The sequence below is a fragment of the Pipistrellus kuhlii genome, unplaced genomic scaffold (genome assembly GCF_014108245.1).
Source record: "Pipistrellus kuhlii isolate mPipKuh1 unplaced genomic scaffold, mPipKuh1.p scaffold_m20_p_2, whole genome shotgun sequence".
NCBI lineage: Eukaryota > Metazoa > Chordata > Mammalia > Chiroptera > Vespertilionidae > Pipistrellus > Pipistrellus kuhlii.
The window spans coordinates 13,778,465-13,802,808 of NW_023425515.1; the positions used below are offsets into that span (position 1 = coordinate 13,778,465).

Genomic DNA, 24,344 nt, shown 5'->3' on the forward strand with positions numbered 1-24,344 from the left:
TCTCACTCCATTCTCTTTTATATTTACTCGAATCATTCATAAATCACCATTGTTGTCTTATTGAGCTTAATAATCATCTCTACATTGTTAAATTCAACTAGTCACCTTTTCTTCCTTCAAATCCTTTCTTCACTTGGCACTAGGTCATCAAATAATTATAGATACCTACCTCTTGGGCAACTTGTTCTAAATCTTAGTGGCTGCATCTACCTCTGAACTCTGCTTAGTGTGCTTTCAGTCTCAGTACTTGGACATCTCTGCTTGCATTTACTTCTCTGGCAATGGTCTCTAGTATTGGGATTTACATGGCCCGAATTCTGAAAACCTTATCTCACATCTCTGGCCTGGATTTCCTCAAGTTCAGATAACTGCCTACTTGACTACATTTGGATGCATAAAGACATCTGAAATTTAAATTTCTGATTTTTTTTTTACATGAAATAATCATTAATCATATAGGTCATATCATTTTAGTAAATGGAAACTCCAAAATTCCTCTTGCTGGCTTGGGTCAAAAGAACATCAAAGTCAAAGTTAGTCACTTTATTTCTGTTATGTATCAATGTATTATCAGATCATTTTGGTTGTATCTTTAAAGTATTTGGAGAATTCAGCCATTTCTTTCCTTTTTCCAATCTTCACCAGAAGACATGTTCACTGATTTTTAAAGAGAGGGGGAAGAGAAAGGGAAACATCAATCAGCTGCCCCCTACACACCTAGACTAGGGCCAGCCATGCAACCTGAAATCTAGGTATGTGCCCCAGCCCAGAATTAAACCACTGTAGAAGAAGATACTCCAACCAACTAAGCCTCACTAGCCAAGGCTTATCATTTCTTAACACCCCCCACTGTTAATACCTTTTATGATATACTATTATTTTTCACATGACATCCTAATTGTTCTCCCTGACTTTATTTTTCCCCCTTAGATACTATGTTTAATACACCAAACAAGATGGTCTTTTTTTAGTTGTTGTTGTTAAGCCTCATCTGAGGATACTTTTTTCCATTGCTTCTTCAGAGAGAGTGGAAAAGAGGGAGGGGATCAGAGAGAGAGAGGGAGAGTTAAAAGAGATACATTGACCGGTCACCTCCCACAGGCTCCCAAACTGGGGCCAGGGATTGAATCTGCAACCAACCCAGGTAGGTGCCCTTGACCAGGAATCAAACCCTTGAGTCCTCCTTCGGTGCAAAGGCTGGTGGTCTAACAACTGAGCTCCACCAGCCAGGGCAAGATTATCTTTTTTATTTTATTGATTTTTTAAAGGGAGGAAGGGAGAGTGGTAGAGAATTAGAAACATCGATGAGAGAGAAACATCGATCAGCTGCCTCCTGCACACTCCCCACTGGGGATATGCCCACAATCAAGGTACCTGCCCTTGACAGGCATCAAGCCTGGAACCCTTCAGTCCACGGGCCAACACTCTATCCACTGAGCCAAACCGGTTAGGGCAAGATTATCTTTTTTTTAAATGGAAGACAGAACAAGTGACTCCTTTGCTCAGAATCCTCCAAAGGCCTCTCATCTCAGGCAGCCTATAAACTAAATCTTACAATGGCTGTGAGCTAGTTCTTATTGTGCTGGCCTGTTATGTCTCACACACTGTCTAGGCTACTATTTATCTCTACTTTCAGTTCATATTATGCTTACTTTCTATACTCCAACTACTCTGCACTACTTAATGTTTCTCAAGTTCCAATCTCAGGGATTTTGCTGTTCCTGTATCTTTAACAACCCTCTCCTTTTCCTCGAACATCACTTTCTCATGAAAGCTTTTCATCAGCATTCTATTTAAAATTATATCTAACTTGTCCTATACCTACCATTATGCCCGATCTGTTCTTTCCTTCAAATAAGGTCAGACTTCATCCCATATGTTTGATTGCTCCATAGCATTTAATTCTCTCTGAGATTACCTTGTCCCCTTTATTCACTCATTGATTTGTATTATTTGCACACATTGGCATTTCTTTCTTTTTTTTTCTTTTTTTTTAGTAATACATATTCTATTGATTTTTTTTTTTTACAGAGAGGAAAGCAGAGGAATAGAGAGTTAGAAACATTGATGAGAGAGAATCATTGACCAGCTGCCTCCTGCACACCCCCAACTGGGGATGTGCCCGCAACTAATGTACATGCCCTTAACCGGAATCGAACCTGGGACCCCTCAGTCCGCAGACCTACGCTCTATCCACTGAGCCAAACCGATCAAAGGTTGGGATACTGTTGAAAATGGAACCCTGGGTACCTTGGCAGGTATGGATCAGTTGGTTGATTGTTGTCCAATGCACCAAGAGGTCAAGGGCACATGCCCAGGTTGCCAACTCAATCTCCAGTAAGGGGTGTGCAGTAGGCAGCTGGTCAGTGACTCTCATCATTGATGTTTCTCTCTCTCTCCTTCTCCCTTCCTCTCTGAAATCAATAAAAATATATTTAAAAAAAGAAAGAAATGGAACCCTGGTACGGTAGTATAGTCTGATACTGTGGTCTCCATTCAAGGGAAACCTGTGCCAGTTAGTTCTCTCATCTATTTCAAAAGAGCAAGCAGGGAGATTTCTAAACAGTAAATCTTTATGCAGGAGATTTAAGGTGCCATATACTACTTCATTAGTGCACTTATGCACTCTAACATTTTAGAAAGAGAAGATAAAATTTAATCTATATTGTTAGAAAAAAAAATTGAGTTAACCTGTCTCTCTTCGTGAGATTTTACTGTGAAGAAGACTTAAAAAATGTTCTCTTGGATAGTGACGAATATTCCTTGTTCACAGACAACACTCCAACACTAGTTAAAAGATTCAATTTCCCACTGATAATTAGTATCACCTAGAGGGCACTTAAAATGCGTCAGACCTATGAACTAGGAGGTCACAACAATATGGTGATTGCCGGGGAAAAGGGGCGAAGGATGGAGGGAAGTGAAAGTGGAAATTAAAAATAAAGAAAAAAGAACTAAATGAGTATATGTATATGTATATATGTATATATATATATATATATATATATATATTTATATATATGTGTGTGTGTGTGTGTGTGTGTGTGTGTGTGCGCACACACGTGTGTGTAAGATTATATATATTCCCAAGATCACATGGCTAGAAAGTGGCAAAGCTGGCAATTAAACCCTGAACAGTCCAGCTTCAAAGTTTGTACTATCAATTACTTCATGATACTGGAAGCTACTCTTCCCTGCCTTACAATGGTGGGAAGAAGAGAGAAAGTACAGAACAGCTCATTACCTAGGCAACCTAGGCCAAGGTTCAAAGTGCCTGGGTCTGCTCCAGGTGCCACAGTTCCATTGCTATAGTATATGGATGTCGAACTCAATCAGAGAAGGGGCCAAAATCTAAAATCCAGCCTAAATGGCGGGCCGAATGGTTTACTGAACAGTCATAAACTGTCATTGTTATGGAAACGCAGCAGAGTGCAGTGATGACAGCGCGGTACGGGCCACATTGCAAGGCCTAGCGGGACGGATTTGGCCCGCGGGCCTTGTGTTTGACACATGTGCTATAGTATATTAGTGTATCATGTGAATCATTAACAGTTCATTCTGTTTAATTGTTCACCATATAACCCATCAACACCTTTACCGGAACATATTTCTGATGTACCTCAATAGTGTACACAACATTTAACACTACAGAATAACCACCTCAAAGTGTACATGTTGGCAAGACACAGGAGAGTGAGCTGCACAAATACCCAATGTATGAAGAAGGTGCTCAGGTATTTTGAAACTCACCAGACTCTGGAGCAGATATGAGGCCCAGGAGCCAGGAGAAAGGGTTTGGATTTCCTCTGTGCTCTGATCATTTCAACTTGGACTTGAGGAGAAGCTGTGTGGCAACCTAAGGGAAGTAGTGGTAAGAAAGCCACAAAGTGGTAGCTGCTGGACTTAAAACATTTTAGTTTAATCACTGCAGCTCTTTGCCACCAAATGCCAGGAAATCACCCAATATTGTTTATTTTACCACACAATTTATAACTGCCTCCTAGACTTCATTTTTTTCCCATATTTTGGCATGGCTTTTCAAAAGTTTTTTTTTTTTTTTTTTTAATCTATGTTGTTAAAAGTGGAGTCTAATCTTGGTAGGCATTAGTCTAGATAGGAATGTCCTCCCTGGACACTTTTTTCTTTTGATTAGGGCTGAAATTATTTCTAATGGTATTTCTAAAATTCTCAGTTCTTCCTTTTCATTAGACTCTAGGCTAGGGCCTCATTATTAAATAAAAATATAACCCTTTTTGGAAAGCCCAAGATCCCTTAAAACTCAAGTCCGTGCCCAACTCAGTTTGGTTTCATGGATAGAGTGTTGGCTGGCAGACCAAAGGGTCCCAGGATCCATTCCAGTCAAGGGCACATAACTTGGTTGCAGGCTCCTCCCTGGCCCAGGCCATGGTCAGGGCTCATGCAGGAGGCAACCAATCGATGTGCTTCTTTCACATGGATATTTCTCTCTGTCTTTCACTGTCACTTCTACTCTTTTTAAAAACCAATGGAAAAATATTTCTCCAGTGAGGATTAACAACAACAACTCAAGTCCCTTATAAAAGTAGAATTCTGAGAGGAGGCCAAAGGTGGGCTTCTCTTTCATTTGTCAGTTTGTTGAAAACCGGGGGGATTTTTGTTTGTGCATTTAAATTTCTGATGATGAGGTATCTGCATATGAAGAATAGCTTTTACTCCAGCACCATTTTCCCTCAGGCAACATCTGCTGAATCTCTTGGCCAGTGCATCATGAGAGATCCCTCCCCCAAGTAAAGCCCTAAAGAGCCAGCTCTATCTGCCAAGCATACACTCCTTGTCTCTTGACAACATGATGTCACTCTTCTCTTCCAAGCTGAGGCCTCAGGTTCTCCAAAGGCCTTGACCTTCTGTGAGTCCTCAGGAGGTGACTCACTCTAGTGAACCCCACCCCACTGTTATGTCGATAACAGGTCCCTCCCAGCAAAACTCTGCAGTCTCTCCTTCTTCCAAGACCTGGAGAGACGTGTTCCAACTAATTCTGCATGAACCAGGATCACCACTGTGAGATCGTGTCATCCAAAATGAAACCTAATGTTCTTTTCAACTAAGCTTCTAAAATATGAAGTTATGTTTTCCCAATCCTGGCAGAGTCTCCAAAATTATGCTGCCTTGTAATTAAACTCCCTTCTTTGGACAAAGTGGCTAAACCTATTCAACAATCATTATTTGTCAGCTTTTGTCTTAGGCTTTAAAATTCTATGCTCTTAAGAGACTTGAAGGTTAGAGAATGTGTTTCTTCCTTTTCAGACCCTTCTCTTGAATTTATGAGGAGTGGGGTCAGTTTAACAAGATGACATATGCGTTGGCCTTTCAGATGAACAGTTTTAATATCAGTAACTATCTGCTCTTTCATTCTTCTTTTCCTAAGGTTAAGATGCACAGTGTCTATTTAGAGATTTAACTGTATTTTATAACTTTTTAACCTTTGTTCTATGAATGAAATACCAACTTTATATACACTGAGAGGCCAGATTATTATGATCTCTGAATGCATATATATATATATATATATATATATATATATATATATATATATGAGGCCCAGTGCATGAACTTGTGCATGGGTGGGGTCCAGCCAACCAGGCCAGATGAAGGGGACATGGGCTTTTGGCCTGGCTGCCTGCTGGTCGAACTCCTGGTCAAGGGAACAATTTGCATTTTTTTTATATATATATATATAGGATATACACTGAATGGCCAGCTTATTATGTGTTCAGAGATCATAATAATCTGGCCACTCTGTGTGTGTGTGTGTGTGTGTGTAATCTCAAACAAAAGAATTGCAGTGAGATTAAATTGTGATTATTTGGCATATAGGAGTCATTATATCTGGGCTAGAGCTCAATCAATATTTTGGAATTAGAGATGGGTAAGTGACTTGGAAACTTCATACTTTACCTATAACAATTTAAGTAAAATGCCTCACTTGAATATATTTAAGTACAAAGGCAGTTAGAAAACATTCACTTTTAAGTCTAGTTGAGATTAGAAGTTATATATCGTATTTTTCGGACCATAAGACGCACTTTTTCCCCCCCAGAAGTGGGGGGGAAAAGTCCCTGCGTCTTATGGTCCAAATATAGCCTACATATATACTTTTAAAAAAAAGTTTTTTTACTTGCCCAGCTCTGTGTGGTCTCTGTGTGCTTGCCCGGCTCTAAATGCTGCTGTTTACTTTACAGGGTTGATTACATGTGTTATGACTGTGATGTTGGGTTTTAATGCACATAAAATATTTTAGGACACTATTTGTTTCAGAATCTTTTTTTCTTCATTTCCCTTCTCTAAAAACTGGTGCATCTTATGGTCCGGAGCGTCTTATGGTCCGAAAAATACGGTAGATTAACATATTGACTACATTTGATTTCTTTATAGTCTATCAAAAGGTTGACTTGTCTTCAGTGAATTTTTTTTTAATATTTCTTTAAGGATTATTAAGAATTTTGTCTCTTGACAACAATGATGTTTCTCTTTATTAAAGATTAATGTAAATGTGATATTTTCCTTCTTTTGCCAGTAATGGTTTTTAATAGTTTAGTCCCACAATTATTACCCAATAGTTATTATTTCTAGATAAGTGAGCACACACAAATATAACTCACTGAAAAAAAACAAAAAACTCTTGCTAGAAAAAGTTCTCCCAAATAATCAAATAATTTTCAAGTAATTATATAGATTTTTTAAAGTTTCAATCAAACTATGAGGCCACAATAAGATAAATACAAGAGCACCCAAACTATTTGTTGTGAAAATACTGATCTATATAATTAGTATGAAAACAAATAAGGTATTATGATTAATATCATTTCCATGTTAATTTGAAAATAAACAATTATAAAGAAAATTAATTAGTGCAAAACAATGAAGTAGAAACTATGAAAAATTTATGCCTGCAGAATAATATATGACTTCAACATAGTTATTCTATCTTTTAGAGAAAATAAGAGATAACATGATGAGTTTAGATGTTTAGTGCTCAGTCAATTTTCTAATATTATGCAAAGAAACTGAAATGGTTTTCACAGTCAGGAGAAAACAAGATAAAATTTGGTAAAAAGGAAATAAATAAAATTCATTAATTTTTAATGTTACTTTCACCAGAATAAAAGAGGCTACAGATTGAGTATTTGTTTTCTTTCATTTGTTCTCAATCTGACCTTTTTTGGTCTCTAGAAAGCTGTTGCCCGACATAGGCTAAAATGGCAAAGCTACATAATAGTTTTATTATATATCCAATAGTCAAGTTTTACTACCTCTCTTAAAGTATTTCAGAAAAATGTCTCAGCCTGCTTATTTGAAAATACAAAAATATTTGAAACTGGTAATAAATACCTAAAGAACAACATCTTTCAACACTTTGAAGGAAAATATTTCACTTAATTCCTATGATTTTTTAAGAATACTAATACTATATAACTATGCATATGTTAAGAATTTCAATATTTTTATGAGCTTCATAGAAATTGGATCTGTAAAAAAGCTTGTCAAAAAACACAATATGAAACAATTTGGCTGAGAGTATATCTGTATTCATTCAATGTTCCATAAATATATTTTGAAAGCATATCTTCTTGACTTCCTTACTACATAAATTGGTTTAGAATTACCTAAAAGAGAAAGAGGCATATGAACTAGTACTGTCACTTGTCCTTAGAAATTGCTCTGATGGAGATATGGCAAGCCAGATGTAGACCCACATTACTGATGCTGGTGTCATTACTTGGTTTGCTTAACCCTCAAATGCCAATGTTTGTAGGTTGTAAAAGTGTCCAATGATAACTATCTCATTGGATAATTTAATAACTAATAGGTTGATACTTATGTTGTATTATAAGATCTTAAATTTTGAGTTTTTTAACAGGTATATCTCTAAACTATTACATGATTAGTCAATCTTAGATTCCATTTAGTTTTTATTACTTACTAGAGGCCCAGTGCATGAAGTTCGTGCACTGGTAGGGTCCCTAGTGGCAGCTGGATGCCGACCCAGTACTCCATCCCTTCTCCCAGGTGCCTGTTGCTGCCACTGGCCAGGACCTCCCTCCCTTCCCCAGGCCAGCCCTGCTCCCTGGTCAAACTTCCAGGCAACTCCCGGTTGGTCAAGGAGATAATTTACATTCTATGCTTTGATTATGTAGGACTAGAGGCTCAATGCACAAAAATTCATGCAAGAGCAGGCCTTCCTTCCAATGGCTGCTGGCACCAACTTCCCTCTGGCACCTGGGACTCAAGCTGGCTTCATCACGAAGTTTGTCCAGAATGATGTCTGGAAGATGTCTGGTCTAATTAGCATATTACCCTTTTATTATTATAGATATTGTTTGTTTTGTCTTTTACATTGCACATATTTTTCACATGAATTAGAGAATATGTCTTTGTTTTCCTCCTTAGTGGTGCAGTTGGTTTTTTGCTTTTCATGTTGAATGGGTGAGTGGATTGGTAAATGAAATGAATAAATGAAAGAATAAACACAAACATTTTAATTGCAAGGCCATCTTCCCAAGTAGTATCTCAGGTTTCTATCTGACCATTATCTTTTAGTAATGTACAGAATGTTTCAAGATTAAAGACCAGGGAAAACCAGGTGGGCACAAACTAAGTTATATGCACCATACTCACACACATGCACACATATACACACACACACAATTTTTACCAAGGTTTCTGCCTATAACACTTAGGCACTCTGGACAAGGCCTCTGCAGCTTTTGAGATTTGGCTTTCTCGCTTGTAAAATGAGTACAGAGGTTGGTCAGTATTTTTCAAATTAAGATTTTCAGATCTATTTCTAAGTGTTCACCAGTCCTCCAGAAAAAAAAAAGTATTTTGTTTTTAAAATTGTGATAATCTGCCCATACATGCAGATTATAACTATTTTATAACTGGGACATGGCCATGAAGCCAAAACCTAAAGAAGAGGCTTTAAATTTGTAAAAATGATTTTTTTAATAACAAGTCCAAGAATCTTTGTAGTCTTTAAAATATCCTCAATAATCCTCAAGTGTTTAAATTTGAGAAACATTTCTTACATTCTTCTCAGCATTTAATATGTATTTTTTAAATATATATTTTATTGATTTTTTTTACAGATAGGAAAGGAAAGGGATAGTTAGAAACATAGACCAGCTACCTCCTGCACAGTCCTTACTGGGGATGTGCCCACAACCAAGTTACATGCCCCTGACCAGAATTGATCCCAGGACCCTACAGTCCACAGGTTGAAGCTCTATCCTATGAGCCAAACCGGCTAGGGCTTAATATGTATTTTAAAATAAGATATTCACTTGCCTTAGATGAAGCTGCCAGCAGAGGGCAGAGCATCACAAAAAAAAAGGACAATTTTTTTTTCTGTTATTTTTGGGTTCTCAGTTCCTATAAGCATTTCAAAAGAAGCAAACCAATTTAGAAGACTGTAAGTTATGTGATGTCTAAAGCAAAGCTGCAATAATGATTGCAAAATAAAACCGACAACATCCGGAAGTGCTGGCTGAAATTTCTGCATAATAATGGTGATAGGGAGCTCTCTCCTTGGTAGGAGAGGGGAAAGGGATGTCATGAACTCAGGAACACATAAGCCAAAAAAAAAAAAAAAAAAAAAAAAAAAAAAAAAAAAAGATATCTGCAACTTCAGTTATGTTAAGAATGTTAAGAGATTCGAGGAAATACACTCCTCAAGCACACCAAGGCATTCCAGTAAGCCTTCAAAATTATCGAGCTTATGCAAAAATGAGGTTATATAAGCAAATGAACTGAACAATAAATAAGAGCAAACTATGAAAAACAAATGATTGCTGGTTGAATAGGTTTAGAATGAATAGAATCCAAAGGAGAAAATGATTCATCATATTTGGACTAATCAACTGGAATAACTCCCAACAAGGAAGTAAGAGGTAAAAATAAAGACTGCTTGCCATTGGGCTTCCAACGTGTGTTTGTAACTAAGATAATCTACTAATGAAAATAGTAGATTAACATTAACAAATAGTGGATACACAAATAGTGAACAGATCCACAAATAACAAATAGTTAATTGATCTACAAATCTGCTAGGATTACTAAGAAAAGCAGTATTCAAAAATTGTTAAATACAGTATTTATTATTTTTAAATCAATATAACTAATTACCAAACTATTTAATTGCTATGTTGATGTTGCTTTCCTGATCTGATCTTTTTCTGAGTTCTATTTAATTTGGCCTGATAACACAATCATGAGTTTGTTTCCAAGATATATAATGGTTAAAATGTCTCATTAAACAATTATAACTAAGTAAAACTCCATAACTGAATAAGCATTTTATTTTAAAACATATATCCTATAGTTCATTTATTCCTTATTAACATGTACTATGTTTTATTTATGTACATCACATATATAGAGGGGAGGGACTTCTAACTAATAATGAAAGTGGGGATTTAATTTTAAAAAGCAGTAATATTCCTTTATAAAGAGTATTTTTAAATACTAAATAAGATTCTTTATGGCCCTCTACATATTCATTCCGGATCCAACTCAGACAAAATAAGACAAAATCCAGATAAAAACAAAAACTGCACATCTGAGTGGATCTGCCCCTTCCTCAATTTCCAATAATGGGAAAATAAACAGCTTAAACAACTTTGTAGGAAAAATACAACTGACCTAGAGTTCAGAGATAAACAGCAAAACAGTCCATATTTTACTATGACGTTAACACAAATAAAAGGGAAAGCAAACATCTCCCTCACAGCTGTCTTGGTCCATGGGGTTAAAAGCGACAGCTGGCTTTGTCTGCCTGAAGCCATATGTCATGAACACAGGGGTCTAACCGTGACTTACGGTTTTCTCATGCACTGAGTGGAAGATATATAGAGAGTGCTACATCTACATCATACGCTTGCATATTCTCCCTCAGCCCAGGCCCATGTCTGAACACGTCACTACTTTGTATAAAGGCTTCATGATTTTGCCATATGTGTGCACCGCCTCTACTAATTTTATTTCTTTAGTAATTAACTATTTTATTTCTTTAGTAATTAACTATTTTATTTCTTTAGTAATTAACTATTTTAAAATTAAGTGCATTTATCCTTTTAAAAAACATATTTTTATTGATTTTAGAGAGGAAGGGAGAGGGAGAGAGAGGGAGAAACATCAATGATGAGAGAGAATCATTGATTAGCTGCCTCCTGCAAGCCCCCCACTGGGGATGGAGCCTGCAATCCAGGTATGTGCCCTGACTAGAATTGAACTGTGACCTCCTGGTTCATAGGTCAATGTTTAACCACTGAGTCACATTAGCTGGGCTAATACATTTATTTTTAAAAATAAAAATTCATATATATCATAAATAGGAACCCACCATCATCAGCCATAAGTGCAATGAACACATAATGCCACTAAGTACTACCCAAATATTCTTGCCTGTCGATGCCTTGAGCCTGATGCCTCATATCCTCTTTTACAAAGCACACAAATGAGTGTTAAAGAATTTTAAGAACTTGAAATCATCAAAATTAGACATCTTGATGGTTTTGACACATACCATTTCAGGCACTTTACACAGAAAACTATGAATTTCAGATCAAGCTCTGAGATGACTCAGCCCCTATCAGGCCTCTCCAAGATATGGGGGGTGGGAGGGTGGGTCTGTTCAATACTTAATACAGAGGCTGCAAAGACTGGTCCTACCTCTCCCGATGTGTTCTTCTCCTGGTCCAGTGGCTATCGATGTCCACTAGCTATCATGTAAGAGTCAGAACAGCCGAAACCTATTTGGCTCAGTGGATAGAGCATCGGCCTGCGGACTGAAAGGTCCCAGGTTTGATTCTGGTCAAGGGCATGTTCCTTGGTTGTGGGCACATCCCCAGTAGGGGCTGTGCAAGAGGCAGCTGATAGGTGATTCTCTCTCATCGATGTTTCTAACTCTCTATCCCTCTCCTTTCCTCTCTGTAAAAAAATCAATAAAATATATATTTAAAAATGAAGAGTCAGAACAACTGAGGGGTATATACTGAAAGGATTTGGCAAAAATGTGAAGTTTGACATTTGCTATTTCCAAGTTTACTTACCTTCAATACCAATCTAACATCAGAACTGTTTATTTTGTTTTCTCCTCAGTGTTTTCAATCACCAAACGTCTAAAATCTATTTTTGTTTTCCTCCTAAGTCTGCCACTGAACAAACTGCAATTCCTTTTCTGGAAACAAATTATAAAAATGACACAATAAATTGTGCTTAAATCCCATTGGGGCTTTCGTCAATTAACACCACTTGGCTGAACATAATTCATTTTATTTTCCAAATTTAACTCAAAAGTATATCCTCTTCCTTTATTTCTTTGATAAGAACTTTACTTATTTTTAAGACAATTTTGTTCCCTTTTTTTTTTTAGTAGTAGTAGCTCACCATTTTTTTTTTTTTTTCATTTCTTTATTCGCCTCTGCTGCTTATCACAGTGTTTTGTACTTAAAAACTAAATAAATACTTCCTGAGTCAGTTTAGGGAATGAATAAATAGAAAGTGAATATATTTAAACAAGTTTCTCTTACAGTCTTCAGAAATAATACAATGGTTTTTGGAAATAATTATTTCTTGCATAACAACATATTCAAACTCAAATAAAATGGGTTTTGAAAATATGATATTTAGGAGGTTAACTTTGTACTTTAAAATCTAGTGAGTAGGATTGTTACATACATGTCAGTGTTCTGTACACAAAAATAGTTCCCTCCCCTAAAAAGAATGAAAAAACATATATACTTTTCTCTTTATTTCATTTAATAGGGTTTATATTAACCCTCAGAGAAATTACTTCACCAAAATTTATTTTTTATACATTGATTTTTTATACATTAACCACCACATATATGTCATATCATAGCAAGTTACATTCAGATGTAGAAACTAAAGTTTATAGAATTGTTTCATTATAACAGAACTAACAAAATCTTAAAATGTTTATTGTTTCACTAGCTATAACTTATTACTGAGTAAGATATGAATCAAAGTCAATCATTCTCCATATTTTTATTGTTTTAAAAACATGCCAAAGTGGTAAATTATTTTCACATTGGAATTTTAAGGAAGCACACATGTTTTAGTTTATAATTTATTCATTCAGCAAATATTCATTCTGCCCTTATATGTTGGGTACTTCAAGAACATAATGATTATTTATGTTTTCGTTCATCCTGTTTAGTTGGGGACATTTTGGTTTCAAGTAAAAGAAGTGGATTACAGCCTACTAAATGATAAAGCAGCTAGAGAAGAGGAATGTGGGAGTGGGATTATTAAAATACCAAGAATGGCTCATTGAAAGCCAAGGGCAGGAATTGCATAGAGCACATGTGTCAAACACAAGGCCCGCGGGCCAAATCCGTCCAGCCAGGCCTTGCAATGTGGCCCGCACCGCGCTGTCATCACTGCACTCCGCTGCGTTTCCATCACAATGACAGTTCATGACTGTTCAGTAAACCATTCGGCCCACGATTTAGGCTGGATTTTAGATTTTGGCCCCTTCTCTGATTGAGTTCGACACCCCTAGCATAGAGCAATAAGAGCTCATGGAAAACCAAAGGCAAGGCCTCTGAGAGCCCACTTCTTTCTCTCAAAAGAGGGTTCCTTTGCTTGTTCTGGGCTCTGATTGAAATATTGAGCCAAAACCGGTTTGAAAGGTCCCAGGTTCAATTCCGGTCAAAGGCATGTACATTGTTTGCGGGCACATCCCCACTGAGGGTTGTGCAGGAGGCAGCTGGTCGATGTTTCTCTCGTCATTGATGTTTCTAGCTCTCTATCCCTCTTCCTTTCTCTCTGTAAAAATAAATAAATAAATAAATAATAAAAATAAATAAATCTTGAATAAATGACACAGCAACACCCTTCATATCATAGAAAACCTCATTATATGCTTTGGCTTCTTCTCTTGATGCTGCCTCATTTTCTCAGTGACCCGCATTTTTCAAAGAGAAATCCCAGGGCTGAGTTTACTTTTCCAAAGCAGGCTATTGAAACCATAGGTCAAACCAGGAGCGGCTTCCCAGAGACAGCTTTCATAATAAGAGCGTCCTTGCTCAGCAGGGTGGGGTGAGCCAGGTCTCTGAAGGGTGAGTAGGTTTTCCTGTCGTTTTTTTCCAAAGCGTATATTTTGTTGAGGTAGACAGAAATATTATTCAAAGCCTTCTTTACATAGTCAGAGGTAGAGCCTAATTTTACCTACCATTTTTTTAAAATAACATGTTGACTTACATTTTTTCCTATGTCATTTTCCAAGTAAAAGCTTTAGCATGCTATAGACTGAATTCTGTTTTTTAAGATATTTTTAACACTTCATTTACAGCATGTTCTAACTACTTCCTAAAGTTTTATTTCAGCTCTATGGCTCTATCTTCATAATACATGTATGCTGATATTTTCCTTTCTGTTTTGCTCTGATCAAGACGGGGAGAAAAACCACATTTATTCTTGGTAAAAGAAGCCAGGCAATAAACCATGCTTTTTTTTATATCTGGGAAAAATATTTGAAACATAAAAATTATTCATCAGTAGAAAATTTTGAAAAATGCCATGCAGTTTCTTTTTAAAATTATTTCCCTTTAATTCCTCTTTTATTGTTTCCACCACAATGCTTTTCTCCACTTTAGTTATTCTGTATTTTTTTATTCTGTATTTTTTTGGTTGGTTTTGACTTCCAGTTGAAAGTAAAAACATGGATTATTTATAAATATATATTTCAACTGTCTAATATATAACCTTTCTCTAGTTCTTATTCTATATAATGACATGTACTCTCTTGTCTTTCATTAATTAGACTGATTCTTTGTCCAATTCAGATAAATTGATTTCATTTGCTTCCCATTTTGTATACTACTGCTCTTTCAATATTTCCTTTTTTTGAGTTCCTATTATTATTGCCGTTAGCTAATTATTGAGGAGAAAGGAAGCAAAGCTGGAGACACGGTTGAGCATATTTAGCTAAGTGGAGATCTGTTTGCTTCATCAGGAAGCCATATCCTCACACCCCAAGGAGTTGCAGCATTGTCCCTCCAAGAGGCTTAGCACCCCCACCGCTCTCCCTCCTGCACCTTAAAGGAAGCAGGGGGAGAGAGGCACATGCTTAATGAAGTCAAAATGGCTCAGAGGGAGGCCCTGGACCCTAGACACCTATCAGTCTAACCTGGCTAGTGGGTAGACCCCATCAGAAACCCAGAAGTAAAGTTGAGGAGGCTGATTGGTTATTTTGAAAAGCTTTGGGTTCCTGTCAAGCCTGAGAATACATAATTCCAGGTGAATAAAGAAGCTCTCTCATGCTCATGACTCATATTTGCCCAGTCCCTTCGTGTTTTCTCCCTGCTGCCACTGGGAACCCATGACAGTGGGGGTCTAGTGGCCACCTGAAGCCCACGGAACACCACACAGCCTCCAAAGGACTATGAAGGAGACACTCTGGGCACTAGCCCTGGCTTTGGCCCAGGTGAAAACACGATTGGACTTTTTCCATGGTGGGATGGAGAGACATGGGGCATTGGGAAGCCAGGAGGAGAACTCTTTTGATATCGCTGTGCAAATAAACCATGACACATCATATTCTCTTGTGTGTGGATCCTTGAAATGCTTTTCTCATGATCCCATGGAAGAGCCTGCTTCCCCTGACAACACTATTATGCTCTTTAGAGGAAGGCTTAATGGAAGTAGGTAAGCTTTGTCTGTTTTAAAAATGCAGACATTTAGCTCAACGATTCATCTCTTAAGGCAGTGTTTCCCAAACTTTTGACATATGTGTACCCCCTCTAAAATTTTCGTAACGTTGAGTACCCCTCGTACTCATGAGAGTGTAGAATTAGGGGCAGCTAAGCATGGTGCAGTGCATATTCCTCACCAAACTCCGGTGCAACGCGTACCCCCACCAAACTCTTCCCATACCCCTGGGGGTATGCGTACCACACTTTGGCAAACACTGTCTTAAGGGATACATACCTCCTGGAAAAGGTATGTTTTTGTTTTCATTTTTTGTCCTTTCTTTTCCAACATTAAATATGAAAAAAAATTAAACATACAGAAATATTCAAAGAATTTTACAGTGAATATTCATATATACACCACCTAGATTTGACAATAAACATCTCAAATACCTGCTTCATTAGCTCTCTATTTATCTACTCTTTCTCTATTGATTCATTAACCCAACTGACTTTTTTAAAAAAAATATACTTTATTGATTTTTTACAGAGAGGAGGAGAGAGGGATAGAGAGCTAGAAACGTCGATGAAAGAGAAACATCAACCAGCTGCCTCTTGCACACCCCCTACTGGGGGATGTGCCCGCAACCAATGTACATGCCCCTGACCAGAATCGAACCCAGGACCTTTGAGTCCGCAGACCGACTCTCTACCACTGAGCCAAACCGGTTTCGGCAACCCAACTGACTTTTTGATGCATTTCAAAATATCAAGCTTTATTACATGACAGCCCTAAACATTTTAGCATGCATTTCACTAAATAGAGAATAGTAGTTATCTTTATTTTTGCTTCCTTTGACGTAAAATTTATATACAATGAAATGCATACGTCTCAAACATATTACCCACTGAGTTCTGATAAATCTGTAGACTGGGGCAACCAAAGTCCTATTTCTATCAAGATACAGAATATTACTATCACTCCCTAAAAGGTCTCTTATGTTCTTTTTCTAGTAAATACCAGCCCTGTGTTCTGATATTTTCCACAATAAATTGTATTTGTAATTTTAAGAAATCTTTTACATGCTCAGTTTTCCACATTAACCAAAGCATTATTTGACAAGATACTGCTAAATTACAGTAATAAGAATAATGTTATAGTAGTAAAAGTCTAAAAGCATTTCCAATGTCACACACTATATGATTTGACTCTCCCAGAAACCCTATTTTATGGATGAATAATCTTAAAATGGTTATGATAGGAAAACCTATTTCAATACGTTTAAGATTCAATCCTAGATTTGCAAACTCCAAAACAAATGTTCTCTGTTATTTCTTCATATAGTGCAATTGTTCAAATTTTATTGTATTATGAAATGAGAATGCCAAAAGTTAATATTTATTCATTTCCCCTAAATGACTTAACCACTGCCTAATCATACTGAACAGTGAAGCCCATTACTTGACAAACAGATTGTTTGTTTTACAGCATATTACTATTAAAATAAACAGAAAGAAAGGAAATTTGAAAATTGAGGACATATTTCAAAAAGAAAAACAGACTAATACCCAAAAGAAGAAAATCAAAAGGGAGAGAAAAGGCATGGAGAAGGAAAAAGCTTTTCCAATCTATAATCAATATATTCATTTCTATAAAAAAAAAATAACTAACATCAGTAAAACAAGAACAGGACAACATGAACAGAAAACAAGAAAAAAAATCTTGAGAAATAAATATATGGTAGCATAAGTAAAATTTTTAATAGAAATATTAGAATACAAAGGCACATAAATCTCATAAATATAGATATAGTTAAAAAAAGATAAAGTAGAGAATAGGAGATAAAGACAAGATAACTTGAAGAACTGAATTCTGGAGTTTCAATATCTGAATAAAAGCAACTACAAGAAAAAATAAATAAATGAGAAATGGAGATATATTTGTTTTGGGGCTGCACAAAGTATAGCAGACTGGGTGTCTTACACAGCAGAAACTTACTTCCTCACAGTTATGAAGGTCTAACAGGTGTGAAATAAAAGTATTGACAGATTTGGTTTCTTCTGCAGCTTCTCTCCTTGGCTTGTAAATGGTTGTGTTTTGTCTGTCTTCATAAAGTCTTCCCTTTGTACCTATCTGCCCTAATCTTTTCTTTTTATAAGATCACCAGTCATATTGGATTATGGTTTTTCCTAAAAACTTCATTTAACTTAATTTCCTCTTTGAAGACCCTATCTCCAAAGATAGTCACATTTCGAGGTTTTAAAGGTTGAGACTATAACATGTGAATTTAAACTTCCTTTATGTTCCTTCTAGACATTAAGTCTGATTCCCTTCACTACTCACCCACCCTTTTCTGATTAACACAGTTGGTTCTTCACCCCATTTATGCAATCACCAGGAGAAATCCAGGACTCCCCATGCTACACACAGTTCAGACTCATCCACTCAGAGCTCTGAGTGTTCCCTCCTCTTACCACACCTCCCTTCTTCTCCCTGTGGTATTTCTTGAACATTTCCCTCCAGAAATCAGGGCTAATCACTAGCAAAATCTCCTTACCTCAAATCTCAAACTATTCTAAAAGTTTATTTTCTTGCTGAAACCAAAACCTCTGAAGGGAGATAAGGGGAAAGCTTCTTGTAAATCTGTATTGTCTCTCTCGGGCTACTCTTTCTCCCTCTTCTTTAAAATCCCCCTTATGGAAGTTCCCACCTCCAAACTTCAATCACCCATGTCCCCTCCTTATGGTTGTCATCTTTAGATTTCTGAGCAATTACTGGATTTTTCCTTGCAGATTTCTACTTGTGGGTTGCTGATAATTCTATCCACACAGTCCAGTCAGAGCTAATATTGGAATATCCACCTAAATGATCCATTCAACACTCTTTCAACTCAGGTTTGGTGTTTTTTTGTTTTGTTTTGTTTTTTGTTTGTTTTTGTTTTGTCATCTTCTTTTGTCATGTCATTTTCTGTACCATATCTCAGGTGCTCATTCCTGTAGTGAGTTATATCATAGATTTTGTCATTGCCAATTATCATTTTCTGTACCATATCTTAGGTGCTCATTCCTGTAGTAGTGTGTTATATCATAGATTTTGTCATTGCCAATTATCATTTTCTGTACCATATCTCAGGTGCTCATTCCTGTAGTGGGTTATATCATAGATTTTGTCATTGCCAATAATTGCATTTTCTTCATAATTTCAGTTTTTTATATTCTACTATCTATCCATTCTTTCTTATCTTTCAGATCATTGATGTCTAACTGCAAACTTACAAGGATATTTAGCCATGAGATTCTATTAAAATAATTACCTATTTTTCTGTCTCTCACCTACTTCATGCCTTTACATCTTTGCTTTCCCATCTTAGATTCAATTGTAGTCCTTCATTTAGAAACTCTTTTTTACTTCCCTCTCACTCTCACTCCCACACTTAGTTGGCACAACTTAATCATAGTAAAATCCAATTTTCTTATCTGTATACTCCCAGCCAAATGAGCCTGGAGAAAAACAACTATGCCACTTCTTGGCAACAGACACAAAGTAGATCCTTAAAATTACCCAGAAATTCCATAACTCTCCCTATTCCATGGGCATTCAGTTGTATATAAACACCTTGTTTGTGCCTCTTTTTCCTCAGCTCTCCAACACATATTTCTCCTCATTTTCAGTTGACCACCTATTTCACTGAAGAAACAGAAGCAAATGAAACAGCACTTCCCAACATTCCCCATTACCCTATCTTTCAATGTATCTACATCTACTTGCAGACACTCTGCCTTCCATTTTGTAACTGTGTGTTCTTATATAAGACTGACCCTTGTCTAGATTCCATTTCTCTTGCCTACAAACTCATTGCTTCAAACACTTATTAAAAGAATGTCAGAAAAAATGTCCTCCACTGGATTTTCTCTTCAATATTCAAACATTATTAATCCCTCCATTAAATGGAATGAAGGAAGGAAGGAAGGAATGGAGGGAGAAAGGGAAGGAGGGAGGGAGGGAGGGAGGGAGGGAGGGAGGGAGGGAGGGAGGGAGGGAGGGAGAGAGGGAGGGAGGGAGGGAAGAAAGTCCTTGCATAAAATCATAGTGTCCTCTAGCTACCACACAATTCATTGTTCTCCTTTATAGAAAATTTTCAAAAGTATTTATACTAAGCTCCACTTTCTTTCCATTTATCTTCCCTTGTGTCCACTGTAATCTCTGTTTAATCCACCAATTTATTATTGGGCTTCACTAATGATTCCACACTATTAAATGTAATAGTTAATTCCCAAACAATTATATCTTACTTGTTTTATCTGCAGGAATTATAGCCATTGATCATCTCCTGCTTTTGGAATGTGGGACTGAACCCTCAGTTCTGGCTTTCTCAATCTCCTTCACTAGTTACTTCCAACTCTTCAATTTCTAGCATTGGCACACCTAAGGCTTCAATCTGATAGACCCTCCCTTTCTCCAGTTGATGGACAGATGTAAACCCCACCTGCAGCCACACAAACTCTCCTTTTTTCTATCTATAGTCACTCCTTAGTTTATTTTTTTCTTCCCAGCTTTATTAAGATATAACTGACATATAACATTTTTTAAGTTTAAGGTATATAAAATAATGATTTTATATGTACATATTGCAAAATGACTGCCAGAATAAGGTTAGTTATAATAGCCATCTTGTCACATAGTTCAAATTGTGTGTGTGTGTGTGTGTGTGTGTGTGTGTGTGGTGAGAAGTTTTAAGTTTTATTCTCTCAGAAACTTCAAATATGTAATACAATATTGTTAACTATAGTCACCATGCTGTATGTTACATCTCCATGACTTACTCATTTTATAACTGGAAGTTTGAATCCTTTGACCATCTTTAGGATCTTTCCCTCTCTCCACTCCTTGCCCCTGGCAGCCACCAATCTAGTCTTTATTTGTTTGTTTGTTTATTAGATTCCACAAGAAAGTGAAATTAGTATTTGTCTTTCTCTAACTGACTTTCTAACTTATTTCACTTAGCATAGTGGTCAGCAAACTCATTAGTCAACAAAGCCAAATATCAACAGTACAAGGATTGAAATTTCTTTTGAGAGAAAAATTTTTTTAAACTTAAACTTCTTCTAATGCCACTTCTGCAAAATAGATTCGCCCAGGCTGTGGTATTTTGTGGAAGAGCCACACTCAAGGAGCCAACGAGACTCATGTGGCTCACAAAATGCAGTTTGGAGACCATGGACTTAGCATAATGCCCTCACGGTTCATCCAGGCTGTTGCAAACTGCAGGATTTATTTTTATGTTTTAATGGCAGAATAATTTATACATATACATATACTCTTATGTTTTCTTTACCCATTCTCTGTCAATGGACACTTAAGTTGTTTCCATCTCTTGGCTATTGTAAATAAGGTTGCAATGGCTATAAGATTGTAGATATCACTTTAAGATAGTCATTTCATTTTCTTCAACTCTATATCAATAATTGGAATTGTAGGATCATATGATAATTCAAATAGATGATCTTTTCATATGGCTTCATTATCTTTGTTTTGGTGGCTTTAGTGTATATCTCCCACCTACTTATCTTTCCTTGACCCCAGAAACATATATAGAATTGGCAATTGAACATCTATGACAAAAAATAGATAATAACAATAAAAAAATAACTGGTTCTATAATTTTTAAAATTTTATAAATGAAATTTTTCTTTCAAATTACTTAGGTAAAAAATTGTTTACCTTTTCTTCCTCTTTTCCTCATATTTCACATCTATTCCATCAGCAATTTCAATTAGCTTTACTTTCAAGTTATTCCAATTTAATCATTTTCATCATTTTTATCACTATAAATCTGGTAGAAGCCATCATAACTCTTATTGCAAGAATGTTCAATAAATTACTGCACTTTGGGGAGTGAGTTAAAAATTACTTTTTAAACATAATTTGTTATTTCTTATGTTCAGCATTACAGAACAACATCAACATAAACAACTTAGTTTTTAATTAAGAAATTAAGCAAAATATTTCTCAAATAATTTAAATATGCTTTTTTTAACTACAGAAATTAGTCCAACACAAAATTTGCTTAGAATATTATATTATGGTTTATATAAAAGTCTGAGTCAAATGTTTTGGGTTTTTTTTAGAATCAATAGACAAAAATATAGAATGCTTTAAGATCAGCATGATTCACTGATAGGTACCATATGTCTCTTGAAACTCTTAATGAATATAGTCATGAGTTTAATTTACAAATTATAGAACAAGGAAAAATACTTCAAAATTAGGAAACAGGAAAATAAGCATAAGATTCAATGAGTTGAATAGTACTTTAACTTAGGTAAAGTTCATGAGCTTTAACTGTATACTCTCACTATGAGAGGTGTTCCAGAACTTTAATAATGGAAATAAAAAGCTGAATATGTTGTGTGTCATAACAAACATCTTTTTTAAAGCAGCTATGGGAAGGCTAAGTTTTTTAATTGGATAAAGGGAAGGAAGGTAGAGCACAGTACAACATAGTTGCAAATAAGGTAATATATTTTTTTTCTAGAAAAACAAGTAACAGGTATTATAAATCAACTGTGTCTGTAAATATATTGTTGTAAAGTGAATCAGGAAGTGGGACATGGCAAAATGATTCATAGGTTTCTATATGAATTAGACCAAGAACCAGCATCAAATAAATCATAGCTTTGGCCATCAATGTCTTAAGAACAAATGTTCAGCAATTAGATGCTTATTATTCAAGTTAAGTTATCAGGAATCCTACATTAGTTAGACAATTTACACTCTTTCCAACCCAGACACCCATATACACAAACATATGCACAGAGATTGGGACACACAATTATCGTGAACAAATATTTGTAAAGGATAAAGATCGTTCCATTCTAAATACTGAGGAAAATATTGCAATGATTAATTGAATCTTAAATAGAAGCTAAGTAAGATAAAGAAAAGAAAAAAAAAAAGAATTGAAGTACAAACATAGAAGAAATGAATAGATACAATTCTCTAATCCTAAACCCATACTTTCTTTAAAATATAAAAAAAAAAGGTTAATAAAATGTTCCTTTTTCTCTAAATTTCATTTTTAGGTGGTATTACTGCTGAGTTTAAGTAAGATTAGATGTATTTAAACTTGTCCATTCAATACCTTATATAGCAGATGTCCCAGCATAGAACCAAGCTGGGCATTCTAGTTACCAGGGATGGTAGAAATTCTGGCTGGAAAAGGGAATGGAAGCAGGAAATAATACAGACATAAAATTGAATCATCATTGTTTTATAACTACCCAGCTAATTTTCTTGCAGTTGATAAAGGTAGAAATTAATCAGTAACTTGCCCTTATAGAAGATTAACATTAGGAGTAAATTATTATAGCAAGTGCAAGTTTTCCCTGACTCTCCTAGTTACTAATCTGCTAGACTAGGCAAAGCATTGCTTACCTCAGAGATATTTTCAGAATCAGAGAGCCTGAAAAATGTCCATTCTGTCTTTTACATCTAGGTCACTTTTATTTTTATTGCTCCAAGCTTCTATTTCCTCATCCATAAAATAGGGGTATTACCTATATATTAAATTTGTGCTTTTTTTATATTGGGATAAAATACTATGTAATAAACAGGGAATATGCTAATTGAACACCGCACCCTCACCAAGATGGTGGCACCCACAGCCAATAAGGAAAGAATATGCTAATTGACTGTCCTCAAAGATGACAGTGCCCACAGCCACAAGATGGCAGCCCCCAGTCCTCTCAGACCTGCTGGGGTGGCAGGTGCATGGCACTGCCAGGCTCACCCCCCAGTCGTGTCTGGCCTCTCTGTGCACCTGTCTCTGGAGTCCCACAGTCCTGTCAGCCCCACAGCCACCCAGGACTGGTCCAAGGCACAGGCAAGTCTCACATGGTGGCTGCCCAGTCACTCAGGGCCTTCTGAGGCTCAAGTAACTAGAGCCGGCCAACACTTGCACTGCTGGCAGTGGCAGCAGCAGATATGTGATTGGGCATCACCTTCCCCTGATTGCCTGGTAACTTCCTGTCCCTGAAGGCTCCTGGACTGTGAAAGGGAGTAGGCTGGGCTGAAGGAACACCCCTTTACTGCATGAATTTTCATGCAGAGGGCTTCTGGCAATATATTAAGTTCCAGCAAGTGAATGGCAGGTCACAAAATCGAGAGCTGATTGGACATGTTGAGATAGGAAGAAAAGTTAATCATGTCTTATATCTTTTTTTTTACTAAATAACTAGATAAATGGTGAACTTATTCATGGAAATAGGGATGCAAAGAAGTCAAGTATAATGTAGATGTGTTGAGGAAGAATGTGGAGAAAAGTAAGATGATTTTAGTTTAGGTGTGTTTTGATTAAGGTGCCTATTTATAAGAGGTGCCTGTCACTGCTTACTCCATTTATATCTCTTCCTAAGAAAAATTACATTAAACATGTACCATTTGACCCTATGCCCTGCCTATTTCTCATAAGCCCAACTGGAAAAGGTGAACTTGGAATGTTAGACCCCATCATTTAAAAATTGGGAATAAGATAATTAGGCTAAGGAAGTTGTACTGAAGGAATATGTAGTCTTTGTGACTGACTGAGAATTTGAAGCCACACAGCAAGAGAAGATAATGGAGTACATACTGAGTGATGATAGAAGACAGAG

The 24,344-nt window shown here is 36.4% G+C and overlaps 1 long non-coding RNA gene across 1 annotated transcript; it reads right to left on the bottom strand.

Annotated features, from left to right (window-relative positions):
- Positions 1-531: 531 nt before the first annotated feature.
- On the bottom strand, positions 532-22,949 carry LOC123652595. Its single transcript, XR_006742024.1, has 3 exons — positions 22,835-22,949; positions 3,751-3,856; positions 532-657 (listed from the first exon to the last, which is right to left on the bottom strand). It is a non-coding gene; the product is annotated as an uncharacterized LOC123652595 (long non-coding RNA).
- Between the last annotated feature and the right edge of the window lie 1,395 nt (positions 22,950-24,344).